This window comes from Aquarana catesbeiana, linkage group LG02 (genome assembly GCF_042186555.1).
Source record: "Aquarana catesbeiana isolate 2022-GZ linkage group LG02, ASM4218655v1, whole genome shotgun sequence".
NCBI classification, from domain to species: Eukaryota; Metazoa; Chordata; class Amphibia; order Anura; family Ranidae; genus Aquarana; species Aquarana catesbeiana.
The window spans coordinates 361,398,683-361,414,462 of NC_133325.1; the positions used below are offsets into that span (position 1 = coordinate 361,398,683).

Consider the following 15,780-nt stretch of genomic DNA (forward strand, 5'->3'; position numbering starts at 1 on the left):
AAGGACATTATTCAACTTTAGTAAAAGCTCCACAGTTTGTTTTTATCTACAGATGCCTCTTATTGCATACACATTTTTTTTTTGGGTTAAGGTGAACTAACCTATTAGACAAAGGCATCCAGGGAGGAAAAAAATGTCTTGTGTGCATGAGGCCTTAATTTGTATTTCCACTTTTGCAGTCATATTTGTGAGCACCCCACTATGTTATGATTTCACATTGACACAGCATGACTAAAAATAAAAAAATAAAAAAGTATATGCTGCTGGCAGAGGGCACAGGTGCACTGTTCAGCCCTGCTGCCGGCAGCCTGTCAAACTCCTGACAGGATGACAGCTGCTGCAGCTGATGGTGGGACTGGAAGGTGCATGGAGTAGTAGATGCGTACCTGCTAGCGGTTTAATAGCACTGCTAAAACTACAGTAAAGCGCTGGTAAAACTAGCTGCGTTTTACCATCAACACCTGCCCGTCCCAGTGTGAAAGCAGGCTTGGGGTCAAACGGTATTAATACTATAACGGCCAAATAACTAGCGGCCGAATAGTGCTGCTAAAACGACAGTAAAGCGCCACTAAAACTAGCTGAGTTTTACTGCCATCGCCTGCCCGTCCCAGTGTGAAAGCAGGCTTAGGGTCAAACGGTATTAATACCATATCATCTGCGAAGGCCATTTTGATTCATGTCTCCCACTTTTAGGCCCTGTAATAGGGTTGGTTTCTAGTGAATGGGGCCAGAAGTTCTATTGATAGATTTAATAGAGGAGGATACAGGGGGCAACCCTAACTTCAATAGAAGGATACAAGGGGCAACCCTAACGCTAATAGAAGAGGGTACAAGGGGCGTACCTAACGTGTCCCCTTTTTGAAGTTTGAGTGGGATAGGCAAAGATCTGATGAATATATTTGGATGGATGGGTTTGAATGTGTAGTTTGTAAAAAGCAAAGGTATTGTCCCTGGAATCCCATACGTTGTCAATTCACATCATCAAAGGCCTTTTCCGGGTCCAGGGCTAATAGTGCCTTGGAATGCATGGAGAGATCCCAACGATAGAAATGTTCCAACACCACTATTAGCTTACTTATATTTGTCACAGCTGACCTGCCCATTACAAATCTTGCTTAGCACTGAGAAATCCCATTTCAGAAGCAATGTTGCCAATCTATCAGCCATCATTCATTTTAGATCGCATTTTCCCATCTGATTGAACAAAGATATAGTCCTGAATGACCTGACTTCTAAGGCATCTTTACCCTTTTTGGATAGCAAGCGAATGTAAGCTTCATGGCCTTTGAGGGGATATCTTTTGCTAGTAAGAATTTGATGAAACAAATAAGGGTATTTAGCTCTTATAGAATTTTATAAAATTCATTCATAAGGTTATCTGGCCCAGGGGCTTTATTAATGGGGAAATTCTTAATTACCCAAGCTAATTCTTTAGAAACATTTTGTTGTCTTTAAGGGTTGTTGATTCTTTAGACCCCAGTTTTTTAAGCGGACCGATCGAACATCCATTGACCTCTATGGTGCTGCAGATGTCAACCGACATGTGTTCGTTGACACCTGCAATGTCCGATCTGATCCTATCCACTAAAAACAGACGGATGGGGGATCTGTTCCTCATCCATCTGGTGGATCGGATGAGTCAGTTGTAACCAAACAGGCGGTCCATTTATATCCGACCGCCCATAGAGTAGAGCAGGCTGTGTCTGCTCTGCATAAGTGGAGCAGACACAGCTCAGTCATCCGCCTGTTCAGTGGGGATCAGCGGACAGATTCCCCACTGAGCAGGCGGATCCACTGGCAGAGGCTACTTTCACGCTCAGGCGCTTTAAAGGCATTTTAGGGCTAAAAATAGCACCTGCAATGCACCTGTAAAGAGCCTCTCCTGTCACTCCAGTGTGAAAGCCCAAGTGCTTTCACACTGGAGCAGTGCGCTTGCAGGACGTTAAAAAAAAAAAAAAAAAGTCCTGCAAGCAGTATCTTTGGGGCGCTTTAGGAGTGGTGTATATACCACTAGTGTTGGTGATGTGTATAGGGGTGCAAATCCTCTGTTACTATACACTGCTTGGTTGTTCCTTATACAGTGGGGCAAAAAAGTATTTAGTCAGCCTCCAATTGTGCAAGTTCTCCCACTTAAAAAGATGAGAGAGGCCTGTAATTGTCATCATAGGTACCAACTATGAGAGACAAAATGTGGAAACAAATCCAGACAATCACATTGTCTGATTTTTGAAAGAATTTATTTCCAAATTATGGTGGAAAATAAGTATTTGGTCAATATCAAAAGTTCATCTCAATACTTTGTTATATATCCTTTGTTGGCAATGACAGAGGTCAAACGTTTTCTGTAAGTCTTCACAAGGTTGTCACACACTGTTGCAGATCTCCTCTAGAGCAGTGATGTTTTGGGGCTGTCGCTGGGCAACACGGACTTTCAACTCCCTCCAAAGGTTTTCTATGGAGTTGAGATCTGGAGACTGGCTAGGCCATTCCGGGACCTTGAAATGCTTCTTATGAAGCCACTCCTTCGTTGCCCAGGTGGTGTGTTTGGGATCATTGTCAAGCTGAAAGACCCAGCCACGTTTCATCTTCAATGCCCTTGCTGATGGGAGGAGGTTTGCACTCAAAATCTCACGATACATGGCCCCATTCATTCTTTCATGTACACGGATCAGTCGTCCTGTTCCCTTTGCAGAGAAACAGCCCCAAAGCATGATGTTGCCACCCCCATGCTTCACAGTAGGTATGGTGTTCTTTGGTTGCAACTCAGCAGTCTCCCTCCTCCAAACACGACGAGTTGTGTTTCTACCAAACAGTTCTACTGTGGTTTCATCTGACCATATGACATTCTCCCAATCCTCTTCCAATCATTCTCCCAATCCTCCTGGATCATCCAAATGCTCTCTAGCAAACCTCAGATGGGCCCAGACATGTACTGGCTTAAGCAGGCGGACACGTCTGGCACTGCAGGATCTGAGTCCTTGGCGGCATACTGCATACTGGCGGTGTGTTACTGATGGTAGCCTTTGTTACATTGGTCCCAGCTCTCTGCAGGTCATTCACTAGGTCCCCCCGTGTGGTTCTGGGATTTTTGCTCACCGTGTGATCATTTTGACCCTACGGGGTGAGATCTTGCGTGGAGCCCCAGATCGAGGGAGATTATCAGTGGTCTTGTATGTCTTCCTTTTTTCTAATTATTGGTCCCACAGTTGATTTCTTCACACCAAGCTGCTTGCCTATTGCAGATTCTTCCTAGCCTGGTGCAGGTCTACAATTTTGTTTCTGGTGTCCTTTGACAGCTCTTTGGTCTTCACCATAGTGGAGTTTGGAGTGTGACTGTTTGAGGTTGTGGACAGGTGTCTTTTATACTGATAACAAGTTCAAACAGGTGCCATTAATACAGGTAATGAGTGGAGGACAGAGGCACCTCTTAAAGAAGAAGATACAGCCAGAAATCTTGCTGGTTTGTAGGTGACCAAATACTTATTTTCCACTATAATTTGCAAATAAATGCTTTAAAAAATCAGACAATGTGAATGTCTGGATTTGTTTCACATTTTGTCTCTCATAGTTGAGGTATACCTATGATGACAATTACAGGCTTCTCTCATCTTGCACAATTGGTGGCTGACTAAATACTTTTTTGCCCCACTGTATATAGAAGTAAGGCATTGTGTTTACTGCTTTGTGCGGGGTCTGAGTACGTGCACAAGCTCTGTGTTTAGCTGCAGCGTACTCTGTTTTGCGTAATAAACATATCATTCTTTGGCTCAAATCTCTGACAAAGCTGCCTGGTTCTGAAATACCTCCCTGGCTATTGAGACCAGCTAAAGCATAAATCTGTAGGGCACACATTGTAGATCTGCAAGCTTCAAGTTGGAGTGGAGAGCTCAGTTAATGTTTGACTGCTGGGAGTTCCCTGGATAAATAAAGGTGAATGCTAATGGCAGGATTATAGATGTTGTTCATGGATTTACAGACCTGTTGAGTTGTTAAATATTTGCCTACTAGCAGTAGCATAGGTTCATGTAACAAATGCATACCCCATGTGTTAGTTCATGACATAAACAGGCTAACTGTATCACACTATGAACTAGATAATATTTGTATGTGGATAATGCATGACAAACATACTAGGGATTCTCTAAATGATGAAATATGAAAGAATATACTCAACATAGGGACATGGCTCACAGTGCATATGTGGTTTATTAGGCAACAGGGAATGTTACCTGCATGTTATCATTTTACAACTTATGATTATTTTTTTGACACTTTTTTCATTAATTCTCTTTCCCTGTATAATTCTAACTAAAAAAAAAAGGCCTCATCATTAACCTTTTAGTGAGAGAGGTGACAGATGCCTGGAAGCCCATGCAAAATTTAGCAGTCATGTGCTAAATGTTAATGTTTTTTTTTTTTTAAGAATATTTAGGGCTTTTATCTGGCATGCGGTTTTAATAAAAATGTAAACAAAGACTGTCTGCGCTAAAAAGAAAAAACAAAATTAATATGTAATCAACCCTTATGAAAATTTCCGTAAAGCGCATTCAATGAGAAATAATAAAAATGTGCAATCGTGGAATCACAAAGATATCATCACTAATTATAAAAAAGGAACAAACTAAGAAAAAAAAATTCAGTGGTGCCAAATTTATCTGATATACTTCAGCACATCAATTCATATAACATATAAGTTATAACAGTACATTTCAAAAAAGTGCATTCATTTTTAACGAAATATTATGAATATGAATCAAACAAAATCAAATACTAATTATAAACCTGAATAACATAGATATTATGAATAATTATAAAAATATATATTTTTTTTAATTATAAAGTTTTTTTTTTTTGTTTCCCTTTTTTTCCCTCTATATATGGTGGTTGACTATTCTCTTTATATATAGTCCTCGTAATGTGTTCATGTGGTTGGTAACCTACAGACTACACATTGTGAGTTATACCCAACCACTTGTAGATACCATTGAACAATTTGTGGATTATCCCGCATATATACTGTATTTTTTTTTTTTGTACCCCCCTCTCATAAGAGACTCTATTTTATCTGTTCTGTTCTTAATAATAATGTACTCTTTTGTACAACTCTACTTGCATTTTGTGTACTATGTCCGTGTATCTCTGCAGCCATGGATTTGTTTGTTTTCTACCCTTCCTTTATTTGTATTTTTATTTTTTTGTACTTATGGAAAATTTCTAATAAAAACATATTACACATTAAAATAGATCAGGGTGTACAAGATGGTCAAATATAGCATGCTGAAAACATGGCCACTGTCAGCTTAGCAAATGTATAAAGTTTACGGCTTAGCAAATGTATAGTTTAAATTGATAACACAGATGTAAACTTACATTCACCTGTGTCCGCTTTTAAGTATAAGTATATACCATCAAAATCACATGGATGGGCACCAACATCAGGCTTGTTTTTGCCCTATGTGAAGAAATGTATGCATTGCAACACAGTGCCTGAGGAAGTGTTATATTTGGAATCCATGAAACGTGTTGTGGAATAGTCATTGAAATATGCCTGCTATGGCCCTCCAACAGATCTGAAATCATCAGGTGTAAATATAACATAAGATATACTGTATTATACAAGTAGGGTAGGAAAATTTACACTGACACAGCTTATCTTTTCACTGTAAATTAAACTGGATTTATAAACCGGCCATGCTTGGCTGCAATGTTATGTATTTTTAATGTCTAAACATTTCACATTTATGCATTTTAACTGTGGTGTATATTGTATTAGTTTGGGCATCCTTAATGGCCCATATGTAGAGCATTCTTATGTTGCACAATGACGTTGCATCCTCTTTTGACTTGATTGACTGGGGTGGCGGGGAACATTTTGCTAAGCTGACATCTGCCTTGAATGGTTTAAGCCCAAACTGTATGTGTTTCAGCATGTTAAATTTGACAACCTTGTACATCAGGGGTCAGCACAGGGAGTTGAGTGACAAGGTGAAGGTCACGGAGGATTGGAGTAGAAGATATGAATTCACACAGATTTTTGGCAAATTAACGATTGGGGGACATCCTCACAAGTGTGGACAATTGCACATGTTTCTGAAGTTGCACTGTTCTACACCAGTAGACACTACCTGCACTTTATTGTTGTGTTTATAAGAGTTATATGAATTGATATATATATTTAGTGTACAGTATATCAGGATGTGATTCATTTCATGGCACTTTTTTTGCATTTTTGAAAAGATTTAAATTGGCAATATTGCATTTTTTTATTTATTTCTATAATTTGTGATATCTATGCAATTCATATTTGAGTATTCTTTAATTTTGTATGATTGTACATTTATATTAATATTATTTATTTCACATTGAATGTACTTTATGGAAATTTACATAAGCGTTCGTTTCATATTGGGTTAGGTTTTTTATATCACTGTCAGTCTTTGTTTACATATATCTGATTATCCTTTTGGATATTTGTACAGCAGATATACGGTTTGTCGTTCGTGCAAGCCACTGTTTATATGTTCTATTAAAAAGCTGTTCTTTATAACAAAAATGTAAAAAAATATATATTTTAATGTTGTTGCTAGCCTTCATGTGTAGGCTGTCATGTTTGTCATTGAAGCTTCCACCCGGTATGTGATTACTGTATCAGATCTGACATGATTGACATCAGTGATTATTAGGGATGAGCTTCGGGTTCAGGTGAAACATGAGTTCAAGGCAAACGCAGGTTGTTTGCAGTTAAAAAACGAAAAAATAAATGTGGCCACTTGGTGCTATAGTAACCAATTACCAGGTGGCTTAGAAGGGCCAATAATGAGAGCTTTCTTATCTGCCAGCCCCCTCCCTATAAAAGTCATGGTTCCTAGCAGCCATTTGTCAATGTGTGGAGACTTTGATTAGATAGGGGGAGCTGACAAACTGTTTGCAGGAGAGATAAATTGTGATTGGCTACATAGTGTGTACCCCCTTTCCTGTGCTCACTGTACTGTATGGTGCTACACTACTGTGAAGTTAAGCATTATCAACTGCATATTGTTTAGCGTACAATAGAACATACAGGTCTTCAACCATACGGATAAGTTATATGCTGTACCTATAGGTGATTGGCCCTGGCAAAGCCACTTAAAGGATATGTAAAGGTTTGTTTTAAAAAAACAAACATGTCAAAATAACCTCCTCTGTGCAGTTGGTTTTGCACAGAGTGGCCCCGATCCTCTTATTCTTGGGTCCCTCAGCGGCTCTCCTGGCTCCTCCTCTTCTCGAGTGCCCCATTGGAGAGCCGCTTTCCCTTGAGGCACTCGTGCGGGCACACTCCCGGGTCCTGCTGCTGCATCCTGTGACACAGACAGCAGGACTCAGCCCCGCCCACTGCATCATTGGATTTGATTGATGGCAGTGGGAGCCAATGGCTGTGCTGCTATCAATCTATCCAATCAGGACCTGAGACACCAGCTGGAGCTAGTGTGCTCGTCCCCGTCGCTGGAAAGACCGGGTTCAGGTAACTAAAAGGGGGGCTCCTGCATCACAGGAGGTTTTTCACCATAATGCATAGAATGCATTATAGTGAAAAACCTTGAGGGTTTACAACCACTTTAAAGCTTTGGGCACTTGCCCATATAATCCTTTCCACCATATGATCTCCATTTTTTTTGCCAGTGTCCTCAGGCGATAGATTCATTTCTGTAGGCAAGAGAAAAGAATTGGAAACTCTTCTCTCTCTCCTGCTACAAACTGCACCAAGCCACTGTAGCAGAGGGAGTGTCTGGATCAGTGCATCCTGGTTTCGTACTGCGGGGATTATACTTGGATTCCGCATCAAGATAGGCGAGGTGAAAAGAGTAGGTTTTTTGGCACAAAAAAACAATTGTACTCTGCCCTGTTCACACCACAACACTGGTATCATGTGCGGATTCAGTTCTGCGCAGGAATCTGCAACGTGAAAAAAACTGACATGACATCAACACTGTGGTGTAAACAGGGCACATAACTGACACACATAAAAACTGATGTCAACGTGCATAAAAACTCATTAATGTATGCATGAAAACTGATGTAATCTAGTGTCTCTGCAAGGGAAATCTGCACAGCTTTCTCATTAGTTTTCATGCACATATGGTGTAAGTGAGCCCTTAACCATGCATTAATGTGCATCTAACCCTCAGGTAATTGGACACTGGCAAAAAAAGAAAGCTACAGGGATATCACCTATATAATCCTTCCCATTCCCAGCTAGCCTCAGCTTTTTTGCCAATGTTCTTAGGTAACAGACGTCTTCTCTCTATTGAGAGAAGCTCATCTCTTATGTGAAGTTTTTTTTTCTTCAAAGATTCTTTTATTAGAATTTCTGGCAGCACCATTGTCACTGCAGCTTGTTTTTGCCTCTACCATTTTGTTGACTTGTCGGCTTAGCCTTGGAGGAACTTACTCATTCCAACCCCCCCCTGGAAAAGGATGTGGGAACTGCCTGTAATGAGGCATTTTAGATTGTTTGACTCCTTGGCTAAGCCTTGGGGGAATGTACCCAGACCCCCCCCCCCCCCCGCCTGGTAAAGGATGTGGTAACCTCCTGTAATGTGATTTGTGGCACTGAATCTTGCATGGATGCTCACCTTGGCCCAGGGTGCATTGCAGTGACTAATCTGGGGTGCTATACAAGTTGCTGGGTTTAGTGGCCTATAGTCCCTGACACAGAAAGCTTCATCCTTCTCTCTCCACAGCTCTAGAGGTTGTGAGAACCCATGGGAGGACATTTTTGTACCGCATATGGCAGATCACAAGCAAAGGGGCAAGGAGTCAGATGGCCTCACAAGCTCAGACGCAGTACATTTCCTTGGAGAAGGGAGGAAGGTGGTATTCTTTATGCAGTTTTCCTGTGTACACTGTGCTGGCCCTTTAGCCACACAGCCTTCCTCTTAATTTTTCTAAGGTGGCGTTTTCTGTCACAACATCTGATTTCATGGCAGGTTTTAAGTCTATTTAGAGGCTGTAGTTAATGGGTCAAAAGCAAGCCACTTTAGTTCCCTGTTCTATGTCAGTCTCTAATTTTGTCTTTGCTGTGGACATGCAGAGTGATTCCGATTGGTCAGTATGGGCGCGTGACCACTTTGACTAATTAGTCACTCTGATCCATCCCGAAAGCCCTGTAACAAGAAGGGGAAGAGGAGGAGGGGTTTAAAATCCCTAGGCCGCTACACTGTCTGCATGGGCAGTGACAGCTAATTACCTATGAAAGTAAGTTCAATGGGGACCAGGAGGGTGTAGTGTATTGGTTCACCTTTTCATTTTTTTTTTGTGAACAGGTGAACTTACACTTTTAAGATACCATTGCTATTCTTATTGACACAGTTTAATCTTGTTTAGTGTCAGAGCAGCCTGAGTGTTATCACTCCAAGATCCACAGCATGGGGTCCCTAAAATTTCCCAAACCTGCTAAGACCTTCCCAGTCCACTCACTTTTAGTCTCTTGTACGGTGACTAGATGCACCCTGAAAAGCCATTTGCTTCCCAAAACCATTTGCTCAGGAATATCCTATTGGAGAGGGCTTCTGCATAAAGGACGGTCCTTGTAGTGGACCCCTCCTGTCTTAATCTGGCCATACACTTGTAGTCTAGTCTAGTACTACATACACTAGTAGTAGCAGTCATTTGATTTTCTAACCATCAGTGAGGACAACATTGGATTCGTTTTCAATCGCATTGACAAGAAAAATTGAATGGGCAGGATGGAAAATCTTAAATTTCGAACAGTGAATATTTTTATTTGAAAAAGCCCACCCCAAAACCAAATGTAAAAAACAAATTAAATTTTTACTTTGCCAAGTCAACAAATATACTCAGATTTTTTTCTGGAATGGTTGTATGGAATTCCACTAGTGTATAGCCATTGTTGCTAGGTGGCTAAAACAAGTCGTCATTCACACCTAACTAAAGAATAGGGTTCCATCCTTTCCTGTTAGGGCACGCTCTACCAGATCCATTAGTGTTCCCTGATTCTCGCTCGACCAATACTAGGTGGATTAGAAAAGTCATCATTCGCCTAAAGGATGGGTTTCCTTTCTTTCCTCTCCCATTGGTGCTTCATTGAATTTTCAGCATCAGACTTCTGTTTCTCATGTTTGCAAGGCTGCTACATGGTCTTCAAATTACAAGTTTGTTAAGTGGAACTAAAGTCTAAATAAGAAAATGCAAGCAGGAAGGCTCTTATCTGCCTGCTCAGTCTTACTTAAAAATGTACACTGAACTGCACATACATTCTCAGTACCTATGTGCCAGGATGACTTAACTCCTGCATGTGTGCAGTTATGTCATCTCGTGCCAGCCAATGAAGACTGGCACCTGGAAAAAGCATCAGAGAAGATGTTGTGCCATTGAGGGACCCTGCAGGCTTTGGAACGCTGGGGCAGAGGTAAGTTTTTTTTCCACGAAGTTTTGCCTCCTTATTTCCCTTTCAAATGTAAGATGCTACAAGTTGCCCTCTTGAGTCTGTTGAGGCCTTCTTGACTCATTTGTTACGTAGGTCCATTGGCTTTTGTTGTGTTAGTCATCCTTCAGTTGGACTGCGTTTGTATACCCCATAGTTCTAGTATAAAGATCCTGTGCCTTAGAATATAGGATTTTTCACTTACCAGTAAGTTATATTTCTTGGAGAACCGTACATGACACAGGTATTTCAGTATTGCTTGCTAGAATAGTGAGACTAGCTAGGAGTGGAAGAGGCTATATAAGTGATGTCCCTGCAGCTTTTTATTGCCAGTGTAGTCACCTGAAGGTAGCTGCATATAATTTATAGCTGAGACTAAAGATCCTGTGTCCTGTACTGTACTCTAGGAAAACAGATTTTACTGGTAATTAAAAAAATTCTTGTACCTGTAGTCGAGAGAGATGAACCGCTTGTGAACATATGCAAATTTATGCTCTAGCAGAAATGTGTATTTTGCTGGTTTGCAGTGCCATAAGTGAAAGTACCTTTTTACATTTCTGCTCTGCTCTCAACTGTTTTGAAAGCTTAAAATATCTGTGGAATAGTAAGAATACAAAGGTAAATGCACCAAGCCACCCCTAGTGCTTATGGGAAAAAACATCCAATATTATAATCTGGCAGCTACTATAATCACATTAAACAAATATGCTAAATACAATCCAGCATTAGCAGCTCTCAAAATCCATTTAACAAGAGTCCATGATAGAAGCCGTTCAAATATTCAAAGGACTTGAACATATATGAAAAATAAATCGATGAAAGTTCATCCATGTGCTATTTCAACCGTCACCACACCTCGTGCATTAACACCCCTATGGTCATGAACTCACCAGATGAATGATGATAGTAAGCCCGTATGATGGTCCCTTCACGGAGCAGCAAACACCGGTCCTTCCATCTATGTGTCACTCATAACAAGAAATCACACATATATAGCATAATTCCGTAAAACTCTAAATTTATTCAATTACTCCCCCCCCCCCTTTACAAGTTGCACTCACAAGAAAAGTATTTAAAACAAGCTTTACAATGTAAGCAGTCCTGTCACATTCGTTTTTTTGCTCTCACCACCTAATAGATTCCTCTCGCGGCGGTGTACATAGCTATCCAGTCAGTCTATCAACAGTCAAGCTCAACCCGGGTACACCACCGAGAGAGGAATCTATTAGGTGGTGAGAGCAAAAAAACAAATGTGACAGGACTGCTTTCATTGTAACGCTTGTTTTAAATACTTTTCTTGTGAGTGCAACTTGTAAGAGGGGTAATTGATTGAATACATTTAGAGTTTTTTACGGAATTACGCTATATATGTGTGATTTCTTGTCATGAGTGACACATAGATGGAAGGACCGGTGTTTGCTGCTCCGTGAAGGGACCATCATATGGGCTTACTATCACCATTCATCTGGTGAGTTCATGACCATAGGGGTGTTAATTCACGAGGTGTGGTGACGGTCAAAATATAAGATGCAGATCGCATGGAAGCACATGGATAAACTTTCATTGATTCATTTATTTTTCATATATGTTCAAGTCCTTTGACTATTTGGACGTCTTCTATCATGGACGCTTGTTAAATAGATTTTGAGCGCTGCTAATGCTGGATTGTATTTTAGCATATTTGTTTAATGTTTTGAAAGCTTGCCAACAACAACTGAATGGACGCCTATTGAATTACTTTAGGTGTGTTCAGGGTTCAAATGTTGCTTACTGGCACTCACATTAATCACAGAGCGGTTGCTTCTGTGGTGTAATATTTGCACACACACTTGGATACAGGTTGTTGGTAACTCCCAATTAAAGTAAGTAGGGAATGTAAGAGAGACCCAATAATATGAGCAATCTTTAATCTTAAAGTAGTATTATGACCACCAATTAAAACAAAAACATGCTGCAGCACTTAATTATAAGTGCATCCACATTTAAAAAGGAACTTTGTTATGTTTTTGAAAAATACGTCACCAGCTACAAATACTTTACTGATGCCTTCTCTATGCAAGACTGAGTTGTGTGCTCAGTGGAAATACTCTATACTTTCTCTCTATCTGGGGGACTCCCTATAATATTTGCAAATGCATATTTACAACTGATTATATTTAATACAGGCATCATTTTTTTATTTTTTCCTGCACTTTGCTGGTTTGGGCCACAGTATTATTGAAGTATGCTCTACATATTGATTTAATTCATCTATGCTCTGTTCTTATTAACCAATGTTGAACAGTATTCCTTGAATGGAAAGGAAGAGTAAGGAAAATTATATATAAACTGGTCAAAATGCCTGTTCTGTGGGATGCTGGCTTCATTCCAAGTAGAAAGGCCTCCGCATAAACTTGCTTCACTGTTTACCTTATAAGGGCGGAGGGCACTTTCTAACTCTTGTGTTAAACAATGAAGGGAACTCTGTTGGCACAGGACCAGCCTCAAACACAGGTCTTGCTCATTTAACACCATTGTTATGCTTTTGCAGAAGTATTATGCAATTATTATTTTAAAGGAAACCTGCTCAGGGAGATGTAGACTGCCATTGCTGACATATGTTTCTGAAAATGCTAGTTGCCTGGCTGTTGTGCTAACCTCATGTTTAACCACTTCTGCTTTCACACCAGTACACAACCCATGAACTAGAACAATTTTTACAATTCTTCTTTGGGCATGTTTATTTAGTAATACATTTGTCGTTGCTTAACATAAAACGGTAACATATCATTTTTTAGGGCAAACAAGGCTTTAATTCGATGCTATTGCCTTGTTTGTTGTTTTAACGCAATCCATATAAAAAAGTCAAGGTAAAACTAAAAACTTTTTTTTTACTATTTTAACCACTTCATGACTGGGCACTTTCGCCTCTTCCTTCCCAGGCCAAATTTCAGCTTTCAGCGCTCTTGCATTTTCAATAAGAATTGCGCGGTCGTGCAACGCTGTACCCAAATGAAATTTTTATAATTTTGTTCACACAAATAGAGATTTCTTTTGGTGGTATTTATTCACAAATCAATTTTTTATTTTTTGCAATATAAGCGCAAAAAAGAGCGGAGATTTTGAAAAAAAAAAAAATTTTCTACTTGTTTTAAAAAAGATCCAATAAAATCAAATTTTGTCATAAATTTAAGCCAAAATGTATTCTGCTACATGTCTTTGGTAAAAAAAAAAATCCAGTTAAGTGTATAATAATTGGTTTGTGTGATCACGGACATATGTATGCAGATGATCATGTACAGATGTGCGCAGATGATCACGGACATATGTGTGCAAATGATCATTGGGACATATGATTTTAGTGTTACATATGTGGGGACATGTGTTTTTCCTTTGTGGGGACAGTGTTTTGGGGACATTGTGTGATTACATGTGTGGGGACACTGTGCCAGTGATCGGTGTGTAAAAAGCTGTAAAAAAACAGCTCATACTCACTGATCACTGGCTGGCTGCAGCGATCTGCTCTCCTCACTGACAACTTCCGTGTGAGGAGAGCCGATCACCTAGCAACCAACTCTCTATTTACATAACATGACGGCTCTGATTGGACACAGCCATCATGAGGGCCAATCACAGAGCCCTCCTGCCGATCGGAGATGCGCTGTGTCCTGGTGACATGAGCACATCGGGATCGTGCCGCTGCACAGGCACGCGCAAGCGATCCCCCTCCTTCTGAGGGACGTTCCTGAACGTCGACTCAGGATGAAGCTCCCACCCGGCCGGGAGGTGGTTAATCACAATTTTATAAAAATATTGTTACTGTAGATGAGTTCTAAATTTTCAATTTAAAATTACTCTAAATTATGATTCTGGTACAAAGCATTGTAAAGTTATTCAATTTTTTTTATGTGGCACTATAAAACAAAAACATAAAAAAAATTAAAAATTATTAGTTTGAAAAACCGAAATAATAAGCAAAAAAAACAAAAGGAAATAAAAGCAGATGAATGAACATGAGTAAACTGCTGTTTTTTGATAGCAGCAGCTGAAATATATCTAGACAAATTCTGGGCTGTCATTTTGACAGCCAGGAATTGCTGGCAAATGCAAGGGGGAGTGGCAGTGCTCAGAGTAGGATGTGGTGTACTACTCACACACGCTGTATACTTCGATAACGTTTTTTAGGGGCCTATGTAGCACGCCCAAAGTCCACAGCTGATTAATATATTGGAATAGCAGATCACTACTGTGCAAGCCAGAGTCACCACTCGGCAAACAAGAGTCTCTAAATATGGCTGTAACATGTTCTAAAAGGTGGAATTCTACCTCTTTAAGAAAGATACTCCTGCATAGAGCTGGGCAATTTTCTCCCCAAAAAAAATCTGCGATTTTTTTTTTTTTTAAACTCGATTCACGATTTGAATCGAGGTTTTTTTGGATGGACACCGCGCTGGTCCTGAGGAGCAGCGGGCAGAAGTTTTTAGGCGAGGCCGTGGCTTCGGCCCAGTCTACGCCGTCCGGCCTCGCGGACTAAGCCGAAGCCGCGGCCTCACCTAAAAACTCCTGGCTGCAGCTCCTCAGGACCGGAGTGATGTCAGCGCCCGTCCTGGGGAGCTGCAGGCAGGAGTTTTTAGGCGAGGCCACGGCTTCGGCCTCGCGGACTAGGCCGAAGCTGCGCCTCACCTAAAAACTCCTGCCCACAGCTCCTCAGTGTCAGCACCGGTCCTGGTGATAAAAAAAAAAATTTAAAAAAATCGATTTGCTGAAAATTTGAATCGATTTGACCTCTCAACTCGATTCAAGATTCAAATCGATTTTTTTCCCCAGCCCTACTCCTGCAATATTTTTTTAAATCTGCAGACCAGCTCTGCTTATAATTACTGTATATGTTTAAGATAGATTTTTGAATTGTATCATTTTTTTCCTTTGTATAGTTTTGTTTGCCGTCTCATCCTTTATGTGAATTTGTCTCCTCATTTTCCTATGTTAACCTTGCTTATTGGGAAAGCTATATAAAAGGATGTCCATATCCTGCTATGACGAAGGTCAGGACTGGCTGACACGCATCAATGAAGATATACGTTTTTATCCTGATGTTATCTGTGTAAATCCTAATGGAACACAGGATTTCCAAAACTGTTTTATCTGTACTTGGAGTTCTGCCATGCATCTGCCGCTACTGGCTCAATGAATACTGCCTAGCTTGGTGAGCTGATCCGGGACTTTACTGCATGCTAGATTTTGGCCTTTTGGCTTCAAAGTTTGATCATATATTCTGACATCACTCTGACTACTTTTGCTCCGTACTCATTGCAGGTGTTGACTGTGTTGATGTATTAAGACCAATGCGAAAGTCAATCAGCTAGAATTTCTTGAAG

General features: G+C 40.4%; 1 protein-coding gene across 1 annotated transcript in view; it reads left to right on the top strand.

Moving 5' to 3' along the window:
• Positions 1-15,780, top strand: part of ATP2A3 (ATPase sarcoplasmic/endoplasmic reticulum Ca2+ transporting 3) — a 391,838-nt gene that overhangs the window by 287,989 nt on the left and 88,069 nt on the right. The window lies entirely within an intron of this gene.